Consider the following 26,964-nt stretch of genomic DNA (forward strand, 5'->3'; position numbering starts at 1 on the left):
CAGAGATTTATCGCTGGCGATTAATTTCCTGGTGTGCCATAGCACTTGAGTGTTGATAGATAGATAGATAGATAGATAGATAGATAGATAGATAGATAGATAGATAGATAGATAGATAGATAGATAGATAGATAGATAGATAGATAGATAGATAGATAGATAGATAGATAGATAGATAGATAGATAGATTAGATAGATAGATAGATAGATAGATAGATAGATAGATAGATGATAGATAGATAGATAGATAGATAGATAGATAGATAGATAGAACCATGCTCAGTAATCCAATACAATGCTATCTATTGTTAAACAAAATGCACACATCCATGCAACTCTATGGAGAAGGACATAACTGCAAAGAGCAATGTCGTAGCTACTTTTAAAACATACAGAAAGTTAATACTATTTGCATATAAAAAAAGTGTACAGCCCCTTTATCTGGATTTCCCCAGGTCCCCAGCAATAATTAATAAAGTATATATTCCCTTTGAATTAAACAATTATTATCTGATTATTTGTGCCTTAATGGGATGGATTTCTCAATACATACTTTTTTGTTCTACTAAAAGCTGGAGGAATAAATATGCTTTATAATAGCAGCTTAGTGGACCAACATCTACTGATGAAATAATTTGTATACTTGCAGTTAAAATTGCACGTTGGTGTGCAAATAAAATTCAGTATTGGATAAAAGAGTGCATTGCACACCTCCTCATGCACAGATAAGACTGCCACATACTATTCCTTCCCACTCAGACGAAAAGAAATCGCTGCCAAGATGCTCTCATACACACATTTTTACAGTTGCACAAGCGTGTAAAGGACCACAGTAGACACAAATTAGGACAAGTTTGTGCTTCATCTCACAGTGTCACATGCAGAATATACCACATAGTGCGACAGAAGGAGAAGCATCTGGTGCGCTCAGATCTTTCTGCTTCTGCCTGCTATTCCATATCTTGCCATGATTCTCTCTATTGCCACATATTAACTGCTTCCCTTTAGAACTCAGCACAGAAACTCAAGCTATATCACATATGCATGTCTTCTCTTGTCTATGGGTACTCTCATGCAACATTTTAGCAGTACTTTCCTTCAGCCTTCCATGTTTCTCCCCTTTTTCTTACCCCTTCTTGTTTCATGCCCTCTCTACCCGTCGCTTGCTCTCTGCTTACCTCTCTCTCATTCTCTTCTCTCTCTTTTTACCTTCTCTCCGGTATCAGGAAGAGGCTCAGAGCGGCATCACCATGGTAATAAGGATATAGGGATTGTGAGAAAAAAGAGCGAGAGATGGGGAAAGAGAAAGTAAAGGTGATGCCAGGAATGGGGGCAGGTGTGTGTTTAAAAGGAGATGGTAAAAGATATCAAAAGTGAGAGTGGAGTGAAAATGTGATGCAGATATCAGTTAGACTGAGAGTGAGTGTGATGATGTGTGTATGCGTCTGGGGGTTGAGGAAAAATGTTGCTGCGCAGAAGGGGGAGAGGTTGCATGTGATAGCAGAGAGGGGGTGTATGTATTAGAATGTATGTGACTTAAGAAAACATTGCTATGAAGGGAAAAGAAGGGAATGTGTTCTAGGAACTGTGTGAATGTCCAAATGGTGTGTTCTTATTGGGAGCTGATTGTGTAGGCAGGAAAGATGTGTACAAGGGTGTCAGGAGCTTATTCGTGTGTTTAGAGAGAACATTGAGTGAATTGCTGAGGGGATGGAGGAAGAAGACTGTATTGGTAGGGAATGAAAAGCTTGTACTATATAGGGAAGTGCACTATACGGGCATTATTATAGCAATGTTGGGTGGCTGTGTGTACATCTGTTTGCATGGACTGTGTGTATCATGTTGGAGATTCTCAGTTTGAATAGAGCAGTCCTGTGATGAGATATGAGCATAGAGCCTTGGCCTAGGGATTTGGGGGGCAGTAAGGATGAATCACAAGTGCAGGCAAGTCAGAGAACCTAATGGGGAGCACTGTATATTTAATAGCAGATATGGGTCATATGTGGGCAACTCTCAGACAGGACCAGGGTTAGAGAAGTGATGGTCCCAGATAAGCCATGAAGACTACACAATGCCCCAATCTAAAGACAAAAAACCTATTTCAATCCATGCTGTCCAACCTCTGGAACATCTGCTTATGTTAAACTACAACTCCCAGCATCCTCCAACAGCCGTCGTCAGTCAGGTTTCCTCAAATTTTAGCATTATTGTGGGTGTACCACAACTTCCATGAGGTTCATCAATGCAGACTTAAATTATCCACTGTGTTCAATCAGTTGTGTGTGTAGATACAACCTGCTCTAAGAGAACCCTAGAGTTAGTGGCACATGAAATCTGGTGTTAATTTCAGGGTTCTCTTGTGTCAATGAGCTGTTAATTCCAGTGTTCTTTTGTGTTAATGTTTGCAATTATGTTGGATTTATCAGAGCATGCAGAGGGTCATGTATAGGCACAAGCACCTCAATGAACAATAAGCAGCGTGGATACATAGGCTATAGTGTGGTTACATGGCTAAAATTTACATAAAGTCCCTTAATGCCTCATGCTGAGAGGAGAATGCTAAATACATACGACTTGAGAGCTGAGCTCTAAGGTTATTGGCAAGAACCCAGAAAATGGAAAGCTATACAGTATGAGTGCTTATCCTAAAAGCACTTGCTTCTAGGTGCAGTCCGACACAAGGTGCAGAAGGTGGCCTCAGCTGAATGATGTGTCAGTTAGGATACTGGTAGGGGTGAGAGATACTTATGGGACTCACCAGACAGTCTTTCATGATAAGAGTACTGTAGAGCCCATCACAGCATACATTGGGAAAGGTCAGGTCCTTCATTTCCATTTTGGAGTGCAAATCCTGAAGGCACTTACCCACAGAGCAGTGTGCAAAGTTTTTAGATACCGTATCCGACAATATTGTTTCTACCCCTGCCCACCAATTCCTTAAATGCCCATTGTTGGAAAGTACAATCATATAAATTGTAGTGTAATGAATATCATAATGCTGGTCCCTAAAAACATTAAGGTGTGGGCACAGCACTTGTAGAAACCCTGAGAGTTAGCTGTATTTTTCTCAGGCAGCTTTCCCTCTGTAACCCCTGGGTGTTTATTTCCTTTGATGGTAAAACTGATACAATTCTGTGTTTTCCTAGTAGGTGGCAGCATTAAGGTAAATAAAAGGCAGAGCACACACGCTCAGGGCTCTTTTCCTTGATTCCACCTAGTGACTAGGTGGGTTTGAGTCTGGGCAGGCTGCTAGGCCTAGTTAGGATTCATTTAGTGAGCAGTTTATGGTTATAGATGCTCTATGAGAAAAAGATAGATTCAGGGTAAATTAGCTCAGCAGCTCTTTGCTCCATAGAGGAGTTTGGTGGCGTTAGGACCCCACGGTGATCAAATCACAAGTGTAGGATGAGCTCGGGATATGGTGCCAAGGAGCAACACCCCACCTTCAGGATTGCCAATACTGGGAATAGGATTAGCAGAAGGTGGTAAATCACCTCCAGCGAGGGATTCATTCACAAGAGTGTGGTTAACTCTGCATGCTCTTTCATAACTCACAAGCTGTGCTCTGTTATGCTTCATATGCTATTCGAGTGAATTACTACTGATACCACCAGAAGATGCCTGCCTGGGAGTAAATAAAGAAGTTTATTTGTTGCAAGAGACATATGTGGCTCAATTATCTGGCTGGTATCCACTAGAGTGAGAAGGACTAGCACTGAAGTTAGTATTTATGTTAAAGAGGCCAGGAGTTGGTGGGCAGTCACGTTAAGCACTGGGTCTCAGAGGGCCCACAGTAAGCAGCATGATGAAACTGCTATTCACTTCACTGAAAGCTATTGTGCTCTGCTCAGCCATTTTGGGTTCTGACAGGCTGACTGAAGTGCCATTCAGTAGGCTAAGTGACAGGAAATCTGTGCATAAGAAAATTGCCACCATTTCAGTTCAAGCTTTATCTATGAATTATTTTCTCCTTATAAACTTCTGTCGCGTTAACAGTATAAAAACCTAAAGAAGTCAAACAGCACACCATGTTATATGCCAACATGGATTGAGCCCACCAAAACATTAATGCACATGAAGTCACAATAGAAAGGGTAATCTGCTTTTAACATGGTGTGCTAGGTGTCTGCATTTTGAAAACAACAAGTTTTCCGATGACAGGATCCCTTTAAGCTTTTTCTATTGTTGAATTGACCTGTGCTGGTCGTGAAAGGAGATGTGCACCACCAGTGAGAGGTATGGCATTACTCATTTTGGATTCTGGAATTTTACCACACAAAAAGCAAATTATATTTTAGATTTATTTTTTATTAAAGTAGAGAAATGCAGGTACATTATTCATCCATCCAACATCCATCATCTCCTCAGGCAGACACATACTTATCTTATTCATTATTACTATTCACTATTAACAAAGGGAGTGTTTGCAAAAAAAAATATATGCAACGCTTTTTTGGGCTATCCTGCCAATTAGGAGTTAAGGGTGTCCAGCTAAGTAGTGAGCATGAGTTACACTGCGAAACTACACTCAGGGCGGAGCCTTCGCTAAATGGAAGCTTCCCCTTTAAGATGGCGTAAAACTACAACCCACAGGCTAATTAGTGTTAAAATAGATAAACTGGACGCCAGGAGGTTCTTAAATAGTGAAACAGGAGAGATGGTTTATTGGAAACACAAATATGCAAAGGCAACTGACCACAGATTTACTCACGCAGGAGCTGTAACAGGACTTAGCATATCACAGAGGAGGAAGGATAGCATGATGATGATGATGAAGCATGCACAGATGTCACTCCCATAGTCAAATAGTAGGCAGAATATCTCATTCTCAAAGACCAGTCACCAGTGTGAAACAGGATCAATCAGGTGGGGCCTTGGTGATCCCAGGCTCGATGGGAAACACCTAGCAGCACAGACACCAGGAGCCAAAGAGGAAGAGGCCACTCCCTGCACAACACTATATAGCAGTGTGGCAGGGGAGTGTCATTACACTCTTTGTCCAATAGGTGAAGATGTTACACTTAACCAGTTAGAAAGACTTGGCCCAATAACAAGGGATAAGAGAAACTAGATAGAAAGGTAGGGGATTAACTCTATAGGGATAGGATATCCTATAGGTCCCTACATATATATACTTGAGGAAGGCCCCGGAGGGGGCCGAAACGTCAGTCTGTGATTGAACAATAATTTTTTATTATTTTTAAGACATGAGAGTGTGGATCTTATTCGCCGGATATCTGATGTTTTGCAACCCAGTTACATAACACCTAGATCTAGTTAAAGGAAAACTCTATCCCCAAACAATGTAGGCCTCTATAAAATACATCACATAAAACAGCTGATATGTAAAATCCTGCTTCATCTAAATAACTAATTTTTGTAAGAAGATACTTCTTGATTGATACATAATAGTATGTATCAATGGCTAATCCTTAATAGAAAATTGCCATTTTAAGTACTAAGTGCCACCCTCAAGACCATATGATTCAATATACACACAAACAAACCAAGGGCACACATACATACATACATACATACATACATACATGAGCCAATTAATGGACAAGACGCCCACATGTCTTCCTGTGACAGTTAGAGCTGCATTGTTTCTGGATCTCTGAGGCAGCACAGAGAATATCATAAAATGGGGGCTCAAGGTAAAAGATATGAAGGATAATATTTACTGATATCTATATACCAGCTTGGTAAGATTCTTTAATAGGTCACTAAATATGATATAAACTGGCGGTTACATTTTTATTCTGGGGGTATAGTATACGTTTAAACGAGTCCCTTAAAGTGTAGCCAGCTGCTAGTCTTTCATATGGAATCCCATATTGGACTCAACTATGGACCAATCTGAGCAAGAGAGAGGTTTGCATCAAAACTGTGTCTAACATACATAAAATAAATTGTTTTATGCTGAAAGGCTTGTACAGCACTTCCTCACATAATTATGTTCAGGGTAACTGCACAATTCTGAACAGAGATCTTCACAGTCTTAATTGTGGGCCCTGCCTTGTCTGAAATGTAGCCAATGCTATACTCTAGCCTGATACCATAGACCCTACCTCTAGTCAACTCAAAAACAACCAGATGGTGCTTCATTCATTCTTAACTACAGTGGCAGCTATTTTGCTGGACAGACAAATTTCTACATTGCAAAGATAAATAAAAAAAGTCTTCAGACCTTCTGATACTGCACTATGTGCTTTAATGTTTGTTTTTTTGTACAGACGTGCAGAAACTGTTGTTCCTTTATAAATAAACTATAATGATAAAAACAATTAGAAGCACTGCAAGTTGCTTTGTTATGTATTTTACTGTCATTCCCCTACGTACAGTGCTGGAATTGTATAAATAAATGATCAGTTAATAATAAAAATGATAAAATGATCTTCCAGGGTTGCCGTGCTATAGGCTGCGAGCTGGGGCCTACAGATGAAAGAATATTATTACAAGTGGAGGATAGTGTAGACCAAAGATAGTGTGGGATTATATAACAAGTGCTGTTATTCTCTAGTGAAGTTCCTGATTGCTGCAGTCATATTGTTAAACATCCTGTGGATTGTGTTTTAAATCCACAGGGACTCTGGTCAGTACACAATCACATTCAAAGAGAATAATACAGACAAACACTATTATATACATGAAAACAGAAAACATTGGATATTCAAAAACCAACACACGCATCTATCGTTAAAGTTGTAAATGTGTGTGAAGTTACAAACAAGCCACCTCTGATAATGGTTGTTCATTGTCAGCATCTGTGCCAAAACACAGTTGTTAATTCCTGTCCTGAAAAGTGAATCCAATTCTTTTTATGAAACAGATGCATATGTTCGCTATATGAAATATGGATTTTCACAGGCAGAAATTTGTCTTACAGCTACAATTTCTAGGCACAAGAGGCACCACCCCAAACTAGCAATAACATTTATAGAGTGCCCACTAGAGCTTCTTTTTTTGCATACTGTATTGTGGTCACTAACAGCAACAAGTACAGCTGTCTCAACCTCTACAAATGCAACTAATTGGTGATGTACTTGTAACTATGCATTGCTGAACCAAACTGTAATGTTACAAGACTGTTAAGGCCTCAAAAAAAGTCAGAAGCTTAGGCTCAATTGCCAATATCATTCCTTCTTTCTAGGTGATTCATAGGAATCCCTACAATAAGCTCTTCCTTCAGACACACAAACCTCTATATATCAAGAGAACCGTTCTTGTACAGCTGCTGCAGAGCTATACAACTACCAGGATCCCATTTGTCAATCCCCTTGAATTATATTGCCTCCTTCTAAAGCTTTGTAATTGTCATCATCACATCATCCTCTTTAGCATTCAAACCCACATAGTCACCCTAAGGAAAAGAGGAACACTGGCATCTTGCATTATACCCCAGTTCTTGCTTAGGTTAGCTGTATTGGATACAGTATATATAGACTAGAGTGTTTTGGGAGTTGGGAGGTACATGAATTTATCACTGCCTCAACAGCACTAGAGTGTGTTGAACTTCTACTTGGGGTAATTTCCAACCCTGTAGAAAGACAACTCCAAGAACTCTAGAAGTTAGATTATTCCAAAAAACAATGTTATACAATACATTTTGGTCACTTTCTGATATCAAAAAGTGAAAAATCTAAGAATATATGATGGAGCAAGCCACCCATATTTGAAAAGTACATTTGTATGGGCTCTTCAAATCATGCCCAATAAGAGCTTCTGCAGCTTCTTTGAGTGAAGTAAATCCTACTTAGTGCTGTGTTGTACAATACATATAAAAGACAAAGAAAATATATGCTGTTGGAGATCAATAAAATACTCTTGAGACGGAAGCATATGATTCACATCTTGTCTTGTTAGTAAAGTCCCTGGAAAAAAAAGATACTGATCAAGATGGAAAGATCAAGGAACTAGCTAGCCACTGCAACAATCTACTGCTGCTGAGACAAGCATGAAAATTCACATGGGAACAAAGAAAAATTTTTGAGTTGCTAAACCAACCCAAAGTAGATTTTCACATGAATCATGTTGCACAATATCTTTGATATAATTTTTTCTACTGTGTATCATGTTAAAATACTATTATATCTATATAATGTATGGTAAGCTGCTCTGTGAGCTCCTGTGGAATCAGACCTACTCTAATTATCATGCTGCCCTATAAATATTAAGGGGTCAATCATCATAATAAAATGATTTGATTCATACCAGAAAACACTGTTCTGTCTTCAGATTAAAAATGTGAAAAATTAAAAATCTTGGAAACCATGTTACACACAATGCACATTCACACAGACTGGAATTAATCAATAGTTGTCGCCAAATTCATTATGATGGATTACTAATGGTATTGATTGTATCACATGTCTCCTACTTGAAGTATTATTAAAGAATTATGTGCTATCTACTTCAAAATATAAGGGTTTTACAGGTCACCTTATAACAAAACAGGGACAGAGGAAGAAAAAAATACTACCAAGAAAACACATTTAAAAAGCAAATTTTCACCCCTCGAAGCAGAATGGAGTTAACCCATGAGTTGTGGAAAAGGTGCAATAACACTTTTGGGGATAGAGTGCTCAACCCCCCTGTATGAGGTATGGTAAGGTATCCAAAGCACTCTTACTTTCTTTCTGGTAAGTCATGTCATACAGTCTAGTGATTTTATATACTTGTGGAATGTCTTAGTAACTACTAATATTAATATTTTTTAACATTATTCCCTATATGATCTTACAGTTCCAATATCACATATCCAACAATACAGCAATACAATGCCACTGGTATGGCATTTATTGTGTTTTCTTTTGGTATACTTTCTCTATTTTAAACCTATATAGATTTTAATTATTATTATTTATAAATGTCCCCAATGTAAGGAAGTGACATCACACACATAACAAAAGCCAGTGTAAGGACTCTTGGAGTAGCATAGCAGAGAAACAGAAATTGGTGAGGTGTACAAGACTGGCAGCTGCATTTATTAAGGATTTGAATAGAGACACTCCTTTCTCCGGAGGTGTGAGATATAGAATAATGAGTGGCAGTGATACAGAAACATGACTAAGATATATGATTGTGGATTCTCAATGCCAACTCAATGTTCTATAGGCTGTATAAAGAAAACCTGGCTTGGGAAACAACTGTCACAATGACACAAATTACTTATTATTATAAAATATACTCCAGGGAAAAGACACAACTAGAGATGTTACCTTTTTTTTTACCTGTAAGCCAGCTTGCACAGTAGAAGGTGCTTAAAATACACTTCTCACCAGTAGGAACATTCTATATCGTACTGTTGTTTTTGTCAGTAAAGTACAAAACAGATTCTATGCAAATAACCACAACATAATATTATGTAATATATTATATAATATTATGTTATCTTTATGCTGCATGCTTGGGGCATGGTTTTCAGTAGCAGTAGGAGTAGTATGTATTAGTCATTGATTCTACAGCAGTGTTTAATCTGGACTAACATTTGCCTTGCTGTGTTTCAGCTGTTGCTTACATGCAATCTCTCTGTGCCCTTGAACAGCCATTGAGCAATGCTCATACTGGTAGTTTAACCCTTTCCCTGCCAGCCGTTTTGTCCTAGATGCGAACATCTACTGCCAAGCAGTTTTTAGATATTTTGCACTCTTTCACTTTAAGGGCCCTTCCTGGGGCGGTCTTTTAGTTTACCCAGGAAAACAATATATTGTTTTTTTCAGGACAACCTGAACTTTCAAAATATGCAAGAATTTTGGTGTAATTCTACTTCTGTAAAAAAATATAGGCTTCTAAGTGTCCAATAAAATGAAAAAAATCATGTTTCACAAAGAACAATCACATATATCAGAAACATTATTTACTTTATGTATGAGAACACAGCTGATTTGGAAAGGTCTATGTCTCCTGAACGCGGCAATACCAAATATATATAGTTTTATGGAGATTTCTCACTTGTATAGATCAAAATCTACAAGCAGTACACTAGCAAATGTCCAAAGCACCGCTCCCCAAACGGCATACTCTGATTTCAAGGCCAAACATTCCACTAACAGTAGGTTTACCCTAGAAAACTACCCATTATTAGAAAGAACAGATTCTGGTGAATCAAAAATGGGTAAACATATCGTTGTACTCCAAACTACCAAGTTGCAATTGTTTCCTAAAGTTATAATGTTTTATAGAAATTGGTGAATTTTTTGAAAAATGACCTCAAAGCTTCCAATCTACAGAATCGTATCTCCCACACATCATTAGGTATCAATGTAAAACACCCCAAATATGAAAGCCTGGGGTCCACTGAACAGTTTGATGCCAAATATGTATAGGTGTACCCAAGCATGTGACATATAGGGGCCCTAAAATGTAGACACCTCATTTGAGCTATCAGTTCTGTAATTCCAGATACTGCAAAATCAACACATTTGCATCTTTTTGGGGTGGGTAAAAGTAAAAAAAAATAAGTTCACCCCAGAAAACCATATATTTTCGGAAAGTACACATTCCCACGAATCTAAATTGGGTATGCATGTCTTTGTACTACAAAGTACCAAGCCGCAAACCATTCCTAAATTTGGTGATTTTGGTGACATTTCCAAAAATCACCTCAAAATTTCTACCCTGCAGCATCGTATTACCCACATACTTTTAGGTATCAAGAGAAATCACCCCAAATATGAAAGCCTAGGGTCCTCTGAACAGTTTGATGCCCAATATGTATAGGTGTACCCAAGCACGAGGCATACAGGGGCCCCAAAAGGAAGACCCCCATATGGTCTGTCATTTCAGGTACTGCAAAATCAACACATTTACATCGTTTTGGGGGGGTCAAAAGTAGAAAAAAGTGGGTTCACCCCAGAAAACCATATATTTTCGGAAAGTACACATTCCCACGAATCTAAATTGGGTATGCATGTGTTTGTACTCCAAAGTACAAAGCCGCAAACCATTCCTAAATTTGGTGATTTTGGTGATATTTCCAAAAATCACCTCAAAATTTCTACCCTGCAGCATCGTATTACCCACATACTTTTAGGTATCAAGCAAAATCACCCCAAATATGAAAGCCTAGGGTCCTCTGAACAGTTTGATGCCCAATATGTATAGGTGTACCCAAGCACGTGCATACAGGGGCCCCAAAAGGAAGACCCCCATATGGTCTGTCATTTCAGGTACAGCAAAATCAACACATTTACATCGTTTTGGGGGGGTCAAAAGTAGAAAAAAAGTAAGTTCACCCCAGAAAACCATATATTTTCGGAAAGTACACATTCCCACGAATCTAAATTGGGTATGCATGTCTTTGTACTACAAAGTACCAAGCCGCAAACCATTCCTACATTTGGTGATTTTGGTGACATTTCCAAAAATCACCTCAAAATTTCTACCCTGCAGCATCGTATTACCCACATACTTTTAGGTATCAAGAGAAATCACCCCAAATATGAAAGCCTAGGGTCCTCTGAACAGTTTGATGCCCAATATGTATAGGTGTACCCAAGCACGTGGCATACAGGGGCCCCAAAAGGAAGACCCCCATATGGTCTGTCATTTCAGGTACTGCAAAATCAACACATTTACATCGTTTTGGGGGGGGTCAAAAGTAGAAAAAAGTGGGTTCACCCCAGAAAACCATATATTTTCGGAAAGTACACATTCCCACGAATCTAAATTGGGTATGCATGTGTTTTGTACTCCAAAGTACAAAGCCGCAAACCATTCCTAAATTTGGTGATTTTGGTGATATTTCCAAAAATCACCTCAAAATTTCTACCCTGCAGCATCGTATTACCCACATACTTTTAGGTATCAAGCAAAATCACCCCAAATATGAAAGCCTAGGGTCCTCTGAACAGTTTGATGCCCAATATGTATAGGTGTACCCAAGCACGTGGCATACAGGGGCCCCAAAAGGAAGACCCCCATATGGTCTGTCATTTCAGGTACAGCAAAAATCAACACATTTACGTCGTTTTGGGGGGTCAAAAGTAGAAAAAGGTATGTTCACCACAGAAAACCATATATTTTCGGAAAGTACACATTCCCACGAATCTAAATTGGGTATGCATGTGTTTGTACTCCAAAGTACCAAGCCACAAACCATTCCTAAATTTGGTGATTTTGGCGACATTTCCAAAAATCACCTCAAAATTTCTACCCTGCAGCATCGTATTACCCACATACTTTAGGTATCAAGAGAAATCACCCCAAATATGAAAGCCTAGGGTCCTCTAAACAGTTTGATGCCCAATATGTATAGGTGTACCCAAGCACGTGGCATACAGGGGCCCCAAAAGGGAGACCCCCATATGGTCTGTCATTTCAGATACTGCAAAATCAACACATTTACATCGTTTTGGGGGGGTCAAAAGTAGAAAAAAGTAGGTTCACCCCAGAAAACCATATATTTTCGGAAAGTACACATTCCCACGAATCTAAATTGGGTATGCATGTCTTTGTACTACAAAGTACCAAGCCGCAAACCATTCCTAAATTTGGTGATTTTGGCGACATTTCCAAAAATCACCTCAAAATTTCTACCCTGCAGCATCGTATTACCCACATACTTTTAGGTATCAAGAGATATCACCCCAAATATGAAAGCCTAGGGTCCTCTGAACAGTTTGATGCCCAATATGTATAGGTGTACCCAAGCACCTGGCATATAGGGGCCCCAAAAGGAAGACCCCCATTTGGTCTGTCATTTCAGATACTGCAAAATCAACACATTTACATTATTTGGGGGGGGGACAAAGGTAGAAAAAAGTACGTTCACCCCAGAAAACCATATATTTTCGTAAAGTACACATTCCCCTGAATCCAAATTGGGTATGCATGTCTTTGTACTCCAAAGTACCAAGCCACAAACCATTCCTAAATGTGGTGATTTTGGTGACATTTCCAAAAATCACCTCAAAATTTCCACCCTGCAGCATCGTATTACCCACATACTTTTAGGTATCAAGACAAATCACCCCAAATATGAAAACCTAGGGTCCTCTGAACAGTTTTATGCCAAATATGTATAGGTGTACCCAAGCACGTGGCATATAGGGGCCCTAAAATGAAGACCCCCCCCCATATGGTCTGTCATTTCAGGTACTGCAAAATCAACACATTTACATAGTTTTGGGGGGGGCAAAAGTAGAAAAAAGTAAGTTCACCCAAGAAAACCATATATTTTTGGAAAGTACACATTCCCACGAATCTAAATTGGGTATGCATGTGTTTGTACTCCAAAGTACAATGCCGCAAATCATTCCTAAATTTGGTGATTTTGGTGACATTTCCAAAAATCACCTCAACATTTCTACCCTGCAGCATCGTATTACCCACATACTTTTAGGTATTAAGATAAATCACCCCAAATATGAAAGCCTAGGGTCCTCTGAACAGTTTGATGCACAATCTGTATAGGTGTACCCAAGCACGTGGCATATAGGGGCCCTAAAAGGAAGACCCCCATATGGTCTGTCATTTCAGGTACTGCAAAATCAACACATTTACATCGTTTTGGGGGGGGGCAAAGGCAGAAAAAATTTATTTCACCCCAGAAAACCATATATTTTCGGAAAGTACACATTCCCACGAATCTAAATTGGGTATGGATGTCTTTGTACTCCAAAGTACAAAGCCGCAAACCATTTCTAAATTTGATGATTTTGGCGACATTTCCAAAAATCCCCTCAAAATTTCTACCCTGCAGCATCGTATTACCCACATACTTTTAGGTATCAAGAGATATCACCCCAAATATGAAAGCCTAGGGTCCTCTGAACAGTTTGATGCCCAATATGTATAGGTGTACCCAAGCACTTGGCATATAGGGGCCCCAAAAGGAAGACCCCCATATAGTCTGTCATTTCAGGTACTGCAAAATCAACACATTTACATAGTTTTGGGGGGGCAAAGGTAGAAAAAAGTATGTTCGCCCCAGAAAACCATATATTTTTGGAAATTACACATTCCCGCGAATCCAAATTGGGTATGCATGTCTTTGTACTCCAAAGTACCAAGTCGCAAGCCTTTCCTAAATTTGGCGATAAAAGCAACGGTTTTTACATTTCTGAAAATCGCCTAAAAATATTGCAATTGGCCGCATTTATCTCACCCAACTTCTTACATACAATTGTAAAACACCATAAATACTGATGCCAAGGGTCTACTGAACAGTTTTATGCCCAATATGCATTGATATACCAAGGCAGCTGGCATGTGCGGACCCTAAATGTAAATAGTGAATATGAGTTTTCTCTGCTGCCGATTCGCCTTCTGTAAACATAGACCCTTGACTTCATATTATGTGCCTCAAGACCCTCCTAACAGCAAAGACCCCCCAAAACCATATGTTTTTGGAAAGTACACATTCTGACGAAAACAACCAAGATAAAGACGTCTTTCTACAGCAAAGTACCAAACTGCAAAACATTTATAAACATAGATTTTTACATTTCTGAAAATCGCCTAAAAATGTTGAAGTATGCCACATTTATCTCACACAATGTTTTACGTACAAAGAAAAATCACCCCAAATATGGACATCAGAGGTCTACTGAATAGTTTGATGCCCAATATGCATAGATTTACCAAAGTATATGGTGTGTACGGCCCCAAATGTAAAATGTGCATATGAATTTTCACGCTGGCCAACTAAGCTGCAGAAAAGAGAGCCCCAACTGTGCGTTATGTGCCGTAAGACCCCCAAACTGTAAAAAGACCCCAGAAAACCATATATTTTTGGAAAGCATATATTCTGACGGATCAATCTAAGTAAAATAATATACCAAAGCACCAAACAGCAAAACTATACTAAAGATACATAAGGAACAATAATCCAGGGATAAAATTGCAATAAAACCACAAAAATTGTGGCAAATCAATGAAATAACAAAATAACTGCACCGACAGCGTAATTAGTGGCCGAAATCGATTATCCAATAGTCACGCTGCTATAATAAACAGTTTTTATGGGTAAAAAAAACACAAATTGGTGAAATGAAAAAGTAAAAAAAATAAAATGTGTATACATGTGTGTACACTTCCAAGAATTGTGTGACAGTGTATAAGTGTGTATAAGTGTGTATATAAGTCCATATAAGTGTATATAAATGCATATAAGTGCATATAAGTGGAAAATGAAAAATTAAAAAAAAACGTTTTTTTTTTTTGTTTTTTTTTTACTAAAATATGTGTGTATGTGTGTATAATGTAGGTAGGTGTATGCAAGTGTGTAAAATAAAGGGCACTTACCGTTTTTGGCTGATCTAAGAGCTGGAGAAGAGAGATCTGCAGATTCACAGCAAGCAGGAAGTGTGTGGGCGTCGCTGGAACACGAGGTGAGCAGGAGGAAGCAGAGCAGCAAGGCAGACACGCGATTTGCTGTGTCTGCCTCTTTTAGGTCGGCCCTGCGACAATCCAGTCGCAGGACCGACATGACAGCCCCCCAGCCTCGTTGCCCAGGGGGCTGTCAATGCTGCTAAACCTCTGCAGAGGCGGCTAAAGCCGCTGATGCAGAGTACAGCATGTAAAACTGCAAGAACGTACAATGTACGTGCTTGGCAGTTAAAGCCCTTGCCTGCCAGAACGTACGGTGTACGTGCTTGGCAGGCAAAGGGTTAAAGGGATACTGTCATGGGAAAAAAAATATTTTTCAAAATGAATCAGTTGTTGCTCCAGCAGAATTCTGCACTGAAATCCATTTCTCAAAAGAGTAAACAGATTTTTTATATTCAATTTTGAAATCTGACATGGAGCTAGACATATTGTCAATTTCCCAGCTGCCCCAAGTCATGTGACTTGTGCTCTGATAAACTTCAATCACTCTTTACTGCTGTACTGCAAGTTGGAGTGATATCACCCCCTCCCCCCCCCCCAGCAGCCAAACGAAAGAACCATGGGAAGGTAACCAGATAGCAGCTCCCTAACACAAGATAACAGCTGCCTGGTAGATCTAAGAACAACACTCAATAGTAAAAACCCATGTCCCACTGAGACTCTTCAGTTACATTGAGAAGGAAACACAGCAGCCTGCCAGAAAGCATTTCTCTCCTAAAGTACAGGCACAAGTCACATGACCAGGGGCAGCTGGGAAATTGACAAAATGTCTAGCCCCATGTCAGATTTCAAAATTGAATATAGAAAAATCTGTTTGCTCTTTTGAGAAATGGATTTCAGTGAAGAAGTCTGCTGGATTAGTACTATTAACTGGTGCGTTTTGAAAAAAACATGTTTTCCGGTGACAGTATCCCTTTAAGAACCACACACTACATGTTTTATGCCACCTCCCCCTTATGCTTTGCCCTTGTGCATTTTACAGTTTCCTGATGTGCACCACAGGAGTTACATGTGTAAATTGTATGTTACTATAAACTATCTCACATCCAATATTTTCTTTCATTTGTAGTTAGAGTATGGGAATGCATTTACAAGGTACAATAAACTTGTCAGAAAATTCAACTATAAAACATGTATATAAAAGAGCTACCTAAATAGATCACTATATTCGTATACATCTAGGCCAGCTAAGGGATCCTAAACCCACTATATTGTCCAGGGATCATCTGATAAGAAGGATCTGTTTTGGTTCTGGCTGGACTTAGGTAGTTCTAATTTATAATACTAATAAATATACTCCTCAATTAGGCTATACACTAACAATTCACTTACAATATAAATGGGGAGTTTCTACTTTATATATCAAAACATTTTATGTACTGTAGATTTTACTACCGCTTGCCACAAACATAAATACACAAATTCACTAAGGAAGCCACCTAACCAGCAAAAAGATGTTTATTTCCAGAAAATGTGACAAGCCTAACTAACACTTGTAGTAAGCAACATGACTGCCAACTGAAATGTACTTTACTCCTACTAACAAACCTATCCACCTATCCCTTTCTGTAATAATATATGGCTGGTAATGAAAACATTAAGAAAGCTTCTATATAGTAGGGTCACTTGATAGTAGTTACTCACCACGTCAATGAAGTGGCCCAGGTGCACCGCCCTGGGCCCTCAGCACAAGGGGCGGATAAACCGAGATCTCAAATTGGAGCAGGCACTCAAGGGCAAAAACTTCCACCAGGCAGATGTTCAAATGTGAAGAAGTTTATTGTGTCAAACAGCCTGTTTGACACAATAAACTTCTTCACATTTGAACATCTGCCTGGTGGAAGTTTTTGCCCTTGAGTGCCTGCTCCAATTTGAGATTTCGGTAATGAAAACATTAGCCAATACCACGCTGCCAGATGGAGCTCAGTTACTCCTAAAATACATTTCTGACTGTACAAGCCTACATCCTTTATCCAAAAGTGTAGAGTGAGAAAAAAGCAAAACTGTAAGGCACAGAAAGTACATATACCTGTATGTAACTGGGCCTTAAAAACACACAGTAGTGGTGTAAGTAGAAATCTGAGGCACCTAAAGCAAAATCTATATCTGCCCCCCAAGTCACACAAACCAGAGGAGAAAAAACTATATTTTTATATATACTGAAATTGTGCATTAGTCAGAATGCTATGGATCCTGATTCCTAGGCCCAAACAGAAACAGCTCATGGTTCTGATAATGTATTGATACATCCCTGGCACAGATCCCTTTCCAAGACAGAAATCTAATAGAAACTCAGGATTTTGCAAAATATTGTTAGAATAAGTCTTGTGTTCTTCATTTACATACGCCTCTCTGATGTTTGATAGCACAGTCCTATACTTACCTTTGGAGCTTCTTTTGCAACATAAAGGATTCTTTACAATAAACTGTTTGTAGAAAAACTGTTTTTCTTTTAATTTAAAAGAGAAACCAACTATACAGGCAATAAAACAAGCAACAGTCTTATACCATCTCATTACACTAGTTTTAATCTAAAATCTATACAGTGAATACGTACTATTATGGAATATTAGCAGTAATAGTATTTAAGCATACCTCAAATCTCAAGCTCCGAGTTCACAGGATCCTGGTATATGTTTACTAGAGAAAGGGATGGAAAGTATGTGTTCTTTTGAACAAGCCTGCATGTACTGTTCTACTGGCGAGAAATGCTTGACCTCCCTACATTTCCTCTGTAGGAAGTGGCTGCTTTTCCTGTTTCCCGGAGATGATTCCACTCACTATTGTTGCGTATCGGATAACTTCAGCGTGTCCGAATGGGTGCGGCCTGATTGTGAGATCCCCATGTATTCCATATGGCTTGTGTATTCATTGCCCATAATGTAGTCCTGCAACATAAAGTTACTGTGAATATTACAAATCATCCCTTTAATTTGCAGTGTCAATTTTCCTTCTGTTTAGTGTGTAGTGTTGGTGTTTTATAAATATAGAAACCAATATAGCACAGGTAACAGTTCACAATTATACAAAGTATAGGTAATGGATGTATTATCCAGAATGCTTGGGGGTTTTCTAGATAAGGCATCTTTTCCTAATTTGGGTCACCTTTATCTGCTCAAAAAAATCATCTAAACATTAACTAAACCCAATAGGATTATTTTGCCACCAATATGGATTCATGCAGTTTAGTTAGGATCAAGCACAAGGGTCTGTTTTATTTAGGGGAAAAGGGAAATACCATTAAAAAATTACAATTATTTGTTTAAAATGAAATGTATGGGAGATGGCCTTTCGGTAATTCATAGCTTTCAGGATAACAGGTTTCCAGATGAGGGATCTTTTACCATAAATGGGTAACTTTTATCGGCTTTGTAGTGTTCTTTTTCACTATGTATGATGCAATACAGAGCACAATATAATGCAGCATATTTTACACATGCTTATGTAGTCTCTAGGGATTTCTGTAGCATGCTATGTAACATACAATTGTACTAAAATAAGTGTGATGCTAGAGTAGGAAATGATACCTTCCGGCCAGCCTTATGGTTGAGATTTCTTTGGAAGTTACAGGAGGCAGACAAAAGGAGAGGTTCCTGCTTGAGTACATAAAGAGCACACATATTTGTCAATTGTAAAGATAATTAAAGTCTAGCCATATCAGAAACTGCACCAATTGTAAAACTAAGACTTAAATACATAATTTGGCCTAATAACCGCTGAGAGTTTGAAGCACAAGCCTCCATTATGTAGAAGTCAATATATACATTTTATATACTGTATATACTGTAGTTCTTGTAATCAAAGCATCACATGGAATTAATACATTAATGCCCTACAATAACAAAATATATTGTACATTATCAGCACCTATAATTACCAAAATAAAAAATAAAGATCAATATTTTGTTTGTCCCTTTGGAGAAACATATGTTTTCATATAAAAATGGTTCTTCTGCAAAGTAGGTTTTTTCTTTTTAATTTTTTTTTCTATCAATTATGATCATTATTAATCGATTTTGGCTCTTGGTGAGCATGTGTATAATATTTGTCAAAAAACCTGCCACCTTCACTGGGAAGCTGGTTTATATTAAAAAAAACATTTAGCAAACAGAATTTAAATTGTCTCCCTCTCCTGCTGTTTTAGTTTATCCTCTGGTTTACATATTTATTTTGTGTTTTTGTACTCACTGATTCTTACCTGGATTAGTCATTCAGTATGGCCAGTATATACATGACAATGTGAACATTTCAGATCAAATTCAACCCACTCAATGCATTTTATTTGTGTTCCCTGTAAAGTATATGTACAGTGCTGCCATTTAATAATACAGTTATGGGATCCGTTATACAGAAACCCTTTATCCAGAAAGCTCTGAATTATGTAAAGGCCATCTCCCATAGACTCTATTATAATAAAATAATCAAAATTTTTGCACTTGATCCAAACTAATAATTAATCATTATTGGAAGCAATATCAGCTTATTGGGTTTATTTAAAGTTTACATGATTTTCTAGTAGACTTAAGTATGAAGATCCAAATTATGGAAAGATCCATTATCCAGAAAAGCCCAGGTCCCGAGCATTCTGGATAACAGGTCCCATACCTGTACTAGTAGAGTGCCCACAGCTGCACTAGGACATGTCATGTCATTTTTCCATTGCTTCTTTACTTTTTTCTAATACTGCTGGAAATTCTATCTTTAATTGTTTTACCCCTCTTGAATGAACAGGGGTTTCCTTATACAATACAATACTGTCTATGATTCTGTGAGATTTCCTAATATATATATTATAGTAATTGTTCTCTTAACCTGGTTCACATGGAGGCCTTTCCTATTTTTGCTCTTTCTTTAGTTCTGAATTCTGACTGATCTATTCATTCAACCAAGTTTCCTTTTATTTTTAGTGATTACCCATGTCCCCCTTTTTCTGAATGTCTTAATCAGCAAAGTCCCTTGCTGGTGATATAAATTTTCAGTAGAAACAATGTATCTGCCTCTCATGAACTGATTTTTAGTCAAGTCATTGACTACATGTCTACAGACTACATGTCTTTTATAGGGAATGCATTCCAATGAAAACTTTAACTTTTTCATGAAAATGTTTGCCGTGCACCTGGTAACTGAATGCCGATAGTCTGAGTCACAATCACAAGCTAAAGAACCAGATTCCTTGAGGTGGAAAACAAAAGTAACACAATCAGTTAACAGCAACAAAAGGATGCATTAAAATGATCGTTAACTATCATTCAACATTTATTATTTCACATTTGCTGCTCAGTGTCTACCACTACCATATAGTAAGCGTATGAGCTGCTACAACAATGAGCAGAAGGCTAGCATTACTTATTATAGATCCTTCCTGGCATGAGTCATCAATCCTGCAGCATCTTTACAAGAAGACACCCACACAACACTCCACTGCTTCACTCTTCACTAATATTAGAGTTGATGTTCTCCAAACTGAAACGCACAACAATCTGCAACATATGCGGCACAACCTTTCAAAAGAGTTGCAGCAACATGGAATATGCTCTGGCATAGAAAAATAATTGATGTTTTAGACTGTGTAACACATTTAGAATTACAGACACATTTAGAACCTTGTATCAGATCAAGCATTATAACAGCCTGTTTTACACACACGCAAAGCCAATTCGATTGCCAGTACTTTCATGCAGCACTAGTGCTTATCAAAAGAAAGCTCCATAAATTAGTATAGGTAAGCTAGTACAGAATACTACAGAATGCTCAGGACTTGGGGTTTTCCAGAAAAGGGATCTTTCCATAAATTGGATCTCTATAATTTTACTAAAAAAAAATAATTAAACATTAAATAACCCTAATAGGATTGTTTTGCCTCCAATAAGGATTAATTACATTTTAGTTGGGATCAAGTAAAATACACTGTTTAATTATTACAGAGAAAGGGTAAAACATTTTTAGAAATTAGAATTATTTGCTTATAACGGAATGCTTTATGGATAACTGGTTTCACAAACATGGGTGAAACTATGCACCAGAATACAATAGCAAACAGCCAGGAAGTAGCTAATATGTGTCTATGCCATCTAAGTTGACAAATCAACTGGTTGCAAAAGTTCTAAAAAACAAAAATGGTCAAAAATCTGTATAAATAATAGACTACCAGCTGAGTTTTGCACCAATACTGTAAGCCATGGCAGCGATTAGAGGGGTATATATAGTACAATTATAGCGACCATTTCATTTCAGTGGCCCTCATGTCCAAGAGTCCCCAAATTTCATACTTATACTGGAGAAAACTATTGAATGGGAATGTCTCTTAAAGTGTGATGCAAGATTTCCTGAAACAGATGATAAGGAATGCTTTAGCCTGGGTTTCCCAAGTGACTTTTGCTATTTCTTCAAGAAAAGATAAATATTGACGAACAGCTTCACAGTTTAAGAGAGAGTCAGTTTTAGAAGGATATGGCTGAAAGTGATGCAGAAAAATGATGTGGGATCATTAGAGTGACAGGCAGATCATGCTCACAACAGAATTTACTAATTGCTTTTTGGTCTGGCAAGCCTGACAATAATCACATCCATTTAAAGCAAAGGGGAATAAGTGGCATTCAGAAGCATCATTTGCGTGCACCCAATCTGACTACAAATGTTGTAAGAAGATGCAACAAGCTATGTATTGGTCCCACAAAGATTGCAGTCACAACAGTCTTTACTAGAAGAAAACAATGTGGCAACACAGCAGAGCAATGTTTAGCACTGATACCTTGCAGCACTTGGATCCTAGATTTGATTCCAGACAGACTTTTCTCCAGTTTCCTCCAACACTCACAAATGACTTGTGATAAGATAGATAATATTATATTAATAATAATAGGATGCACACATTGCAGTACTACTGGCTGCATTCTCTCCGCCTACTGCTAGTATGCATATAACACATAGGAGCAAGCTTGCTTGAGAGCATAAAGGCTAATAAGTTTAATTTGTAGGACAAAAAGCATTAACAATTTAGCAGATGCATGTATATAATGACATGCAGAACTTTAATGCCTTCCTAATTAATACATTTGAAAAGAATAAAAAAAACTAAAATAGTGACGTTTGATGGCAAAACAGGCTTGGGTATCAGGTGGAACATCACCCTCTCTTGTGCAGTTAGTACCTTACTAAACAATGCCCTCTACTGCATTTGAAAGTGTGTGAAGTTGTGGCATGACACCTTCTGAATTGCTGACCATAAATTATACCTGCATCAGAGTTTTCATTAACATGACTAATTCTTTAAATTAAATGTACAATTCATTAAAATTCATCATACTGTTTGGGCTTGGTGTATCGTAGACAGTACATACTAAACCCATTCAAAGTTTTATGAAATCTTTTGGCAACCAATTCCCAAGGGTGTGCAACTTTTTATCCTTGCTCTATATAGCTGTTGTAAATGATCATTTTTTCAAATATTCTCGCCAAATCCCCTTATTTGCATTTTATCTGCAATAGACATTGGCTGTTCTATTTTAGTTTGCCTTGTTATACCTCTGCAGATTTTGCCATGTATTTTCTGAATGCTAACTCTGTCTTTTCTGTCCTGAATAAAAGAAACACCCACTTATTCCTTCCTGCTGATACTCACCTGCTTATTAAGCCACATTGTGAATAAATGTAAACTAAATAAAACATATAGCCAAAGGGAATGCAGTTCTAACTTAAGTTTATGTGATCAGTATACATTTTTCCAAGGTGTCCTGTGTTTTAACTTTAATCAGCTTATCCCACTCTACATGGTATACTGACATACTAAATAATATAAAATGTTTGTTTATATTGTGTCATGTTCTTTAAACTCCATCTCAAAGCAGTTTAAATTATAGAAAGTAATATCCAGAATATTTTCATAAGCATATTGCCATTATTTTACATAGCTAAATCTTGTCAATTGTTAGAAGAGGAGAACTTAGGACATTAACAAATGTTTTAAATCTAAATCAGACAAATTCTATTTGTATCTCATTTACCCACAATGGCTCTTCCTACATGGCACCTTACAGTGATTTTTTAAACTCTATTCATCATAACATCTAACATAGGACTGAGATAGTCCATTGACAATGAGAAATATAAATAGAACTTGACATGGTAGAGGTACAGTAACTGTCAATGTACAGTATATTGTAACTATGATCATAGTATAGAACTAAAGGCCCAAATCAGGAGTGATTCTGCCAGGGTAAAAACCTAGTATAAAAAGTATCACTTAAAGCAGTGCTGACCAACTGGTGGCCCTCAGGCCACATCTGGCTAGCGACCCCCCTTGTGTGGCCTCCAACATTAAAGTCTGCCTGCTGTGAATTTAAATGGCATCGGTACTGAGCTTAAGATTTACACCTTAAAGGGGTACTATCGGGCAAATGAAAATTTAATATAAGATTCATACTGAAATAAGAAACTTTGTAAATACAATGAATTTTATTATTCTGCATCATTTCTGAAATAATCAAGTTCATCTTCACTATCCCTTTCTCAGCATCTGTTTCTCTTAATTCTGTCTTCTTGCAGCTGTTGGGTGTCAGATGGTCATTGACAGTTAGATCCAATATATTGTATAGGGGGGCTTCCTTTCCTAGCAGATGTATTAGAGGTCATTCAAATAACTGACAGTACAAACAAAATCTAACAAAATAATTGCCTTTTGCACAAATTCTGCATGTAGAAAGACATCATGTCTGGTGATTTTAATAGAATGAGCTCTAAAACATCTTCTAGGCAAAATGAGCACCCCTATAAGATATATTGGATCTAACTGTCAATGAATATCTGACACCCAATTCCTGAATGAAGACAGAATGAAGAAAAACAGATGCTGAGAGAGGAACAGTGAAGATGAACTTGATTATTTTAGAAACAGTACAGAATTTTTAATTGATTGTATTTAGAAAGTTTCTTATTTCATAATGCTGAAGCTTATATCATATTTTCGATAGTTCCCCTTTAAATTCAGACTGTAAACTCCTGCATTGGTCACACCTGTAACACCTCTATTGTTAACAGTTCACACCCCTAAAGTCTTGTGAACTGTATGGCATTGCAAAAAATGCTGGCGATTTTCCTTTTTTTAAAGAAGGATTGCCTTCAAAAGTCAAAACTATTAAAGATTTATGTGTGAAGAATTTTTTTAAAACTAATTTGAGGGGCATGCTACATTTGTTTAAGGGTGGCCTCATGTCTAGGGTATTAGAGGATCTCTTCTGTCTTTATTATGGCTTATTAGACATGTGTTTGAAAAAGAGGCCACTTCAAGTATTTGCACCAACATAACTATTAAAGACGTCCATACAACTTTTACAAGAGTGCTAGTAAAGTTTTGCTAAGCAGAAATGAACGCTAGCGAAAATTTGCTAGGAAATGCTCGCCCAGCTGAAGTAACGCTAGCTAAAATTCGCCAGCGTTTGGCTGCTGAGATAATAAAAAAATAAAAGTAGCAATGTTTGCTCCAGGTCTATCACTTATAGTAACCAAGTAGCAGCTTGCATTTAATGATAACATGCATAAAAGCAAACATTACATTAAAGGGGTGGTTCACCTTTAAAGGGATACTGTCATGGGAAAAAACATTTTTTTCAAAGTAAATCAGTTAATAGTACTGCTCCAGCAGAATTCTGCACTGAAATCCATTTCTCAAAAGAGCAAACAGATTTTTTTATATTCAATTTTGAAATCTGACATGGGGCTAGACATTTTGTCAATTTCCCAGCTGCCCCTGGTCATGTGACTTGTGCCTGCACTTTAGGAGAGAAATGCTTTCTGGCAGGCTGCTGTTTTTCCTTCTCAATGTAATGTGTCTCAGTGGGACATGGGTTTTTACTATTGAGTGTTGTTCTTAGATCTACCAGGCAGCTGTTATCTTGTGTTAGGGAGCTGTTATCTGGTTACCTTCCCATTGTTCTTTTGTTTGGCTGCTGGAGGGGAAAAGGAGGGGGTGATATCACTCCAACTTGCAGTACAGCAGTAAAGAGTGATTGAAGTTTATCAGAGCACAAGTCACATGACTTGGGGCAGCTGGGAAATTGACAAAATGTCTAGCCCAATGTCAGATTTCAAAATTGAATATAAAAAAATCTGTTTGCTCTTTTGAGAAATGGATTTCAGTGCAGAATTCTGCTGTAGCAGCACTATTAACTGATTCATTTTGAAAACATTTTTTTTTCCCATGACAGTATCCCTTTAAGTTAACTTCTAGTATGTTATAGAATAGCCACTTCATTATGTATTTTTATAGTTTTTTTTCATTATTTGCCTTGTTCTCTGACCCCATACAAAAAACAAATGCTCCGTAAGGCTACAAATTAATTGTTATTGCTACATTTTATTATTCAGGCCCTCTCCTGTTCATATTCTAGTCTCCAATCAATGCATGGTTGCTAGGATAATTTAGACCCTAGCAACCAGACTGCTGCAAACTGGAGAGCTGCTGAATGAAAAGCTAAATAACTCAAAAACCACAATTAATAAAAAATGATAATGAATTGCAAATTGTCTCAGAATATCAATCTCTACACCATACTAAAAATTTATTTAAAGGTGAACAACCACTTTAATCCTTACTAAATCCCGTGGCATGTCTGTGCCCACCCTACCATAGGTTTCAGATTAAACTGTTCCTGTGTAAAAGAACAAGTAACAAGTTATAAAAGTGCACAATAACACAATAACACTTGACCATTTTGCATGTGCAGTTTGGCCTAACTGCTAACTGGGTGTCAACAACACAATATCATGGAAATTATCTGAAATATTGATTACAAGGACAAACTGCTACGGAAAATTGTTTGGTTTTATGAGTAAAAAGTCTTGAGGCCACAGTGATTGAACAAATGTTTGCTGTACACTTCCACAAATTAACAGTGATCATAATGTCTATCTCAGAAACTAATGGTAAGGGCACAAGCTAAGATTCGGGGAGATTTAGTCGCCAAGCAACAAATCGCCACTTCTTCGGGCGACTAATCTCACCGAAAAGCCTTCCTGCCGGCTAGAATCTAATCGCTGGCGGGATGGCACTCGGAGTGCTTCATTTTCCGAAGTCATCTGAAGTTGCCTCATGAGGAAACTTTGGGCGACTTTGGTAAACGAAGCGCTCCGAGAGCCATCCCGTCTGGCGATTTAGATTCTAGATGGCGGGAAGGCTTTTCGGAAAGAATAGGAAATTTGTCACCGGGCAACTAAATCTCTCCGAATCTTTGCTTGTGCCCTTACCCTAAGAGAGCTTCAAAGCAGGAAGTAATGTTCTGGCTATTATGCTATTATGACATCCAGTCACTCTAGCATTTAAACATTACATTTTTGGCTATTGGAAAACTTTTTTTTATTTTGCACATTCTATTTACCCAGTTTTTTTGTTTTTTACAATGAACAATTCCTTTAAGCACCAGATGTCCACTGACCATAATATTTTAAAGAGCTTTTTAATATTTTTAAACCTTAATTGCAATATATTTATAACTTTAAAATAATATAGATATATATGTGTGCGTGTTAGTGTCTACTGCCAGGGTTGTCACTGTTTCATATGTCCAACATTTAGGTGCTATAAATAAGTATAATTATGTTTTACTTAAAAGAACTCCTGGTGCCTAAATATTACTC

At 37.8% G+C, this 26,964-nt stretch overlaps 1 protein-coding gene across 6 annotated transcripts in view; it reads right to left on the reverse strand.

Moving 5' to 3' along the window:
• Window positions 1-18,216, reverse strand: part of LOC108713014 (SH3 and multiple ankyrin repeat domains protein 3) — a 188,728-nt gene extending 170,512 nt beyond the window's left edge. For 4 of the 6 annotated variants that reach the window (XM_041588398.1, XM_041588400.1, XM_041588401.1 and 1 more), the window contains exon 1: window positions 17,929-18,216. The gene's annotated coding sequence lies outside the window, so the exon portion shown is untranslated. The remainder of the gene's footprint in view (window positions 1-17,928) is intronic. The other 2 variants (XM_018255650.2, XM_041588399.1) reach the window with 1 other exon arrangement.
• Between the last annotated feature and the right edge of the window lie 8,748 nt (window positions 18,217-26,964).

The sequence above is a fragment of the Xenopus laevis genome, chromosome 3S, assembly GCF_017654675.1.
Source record: "Xenopus laevis strain J_2021 chromosome 3S, Xenopus_laevis_v10.1, whole genome shotgun sequence".
NCBI classification, from domain to species: Eukaryota; Metazoa; Chordata; class Amphibia; order Anura; family Pipidae; genus Xenopus; species Xenopus laevis.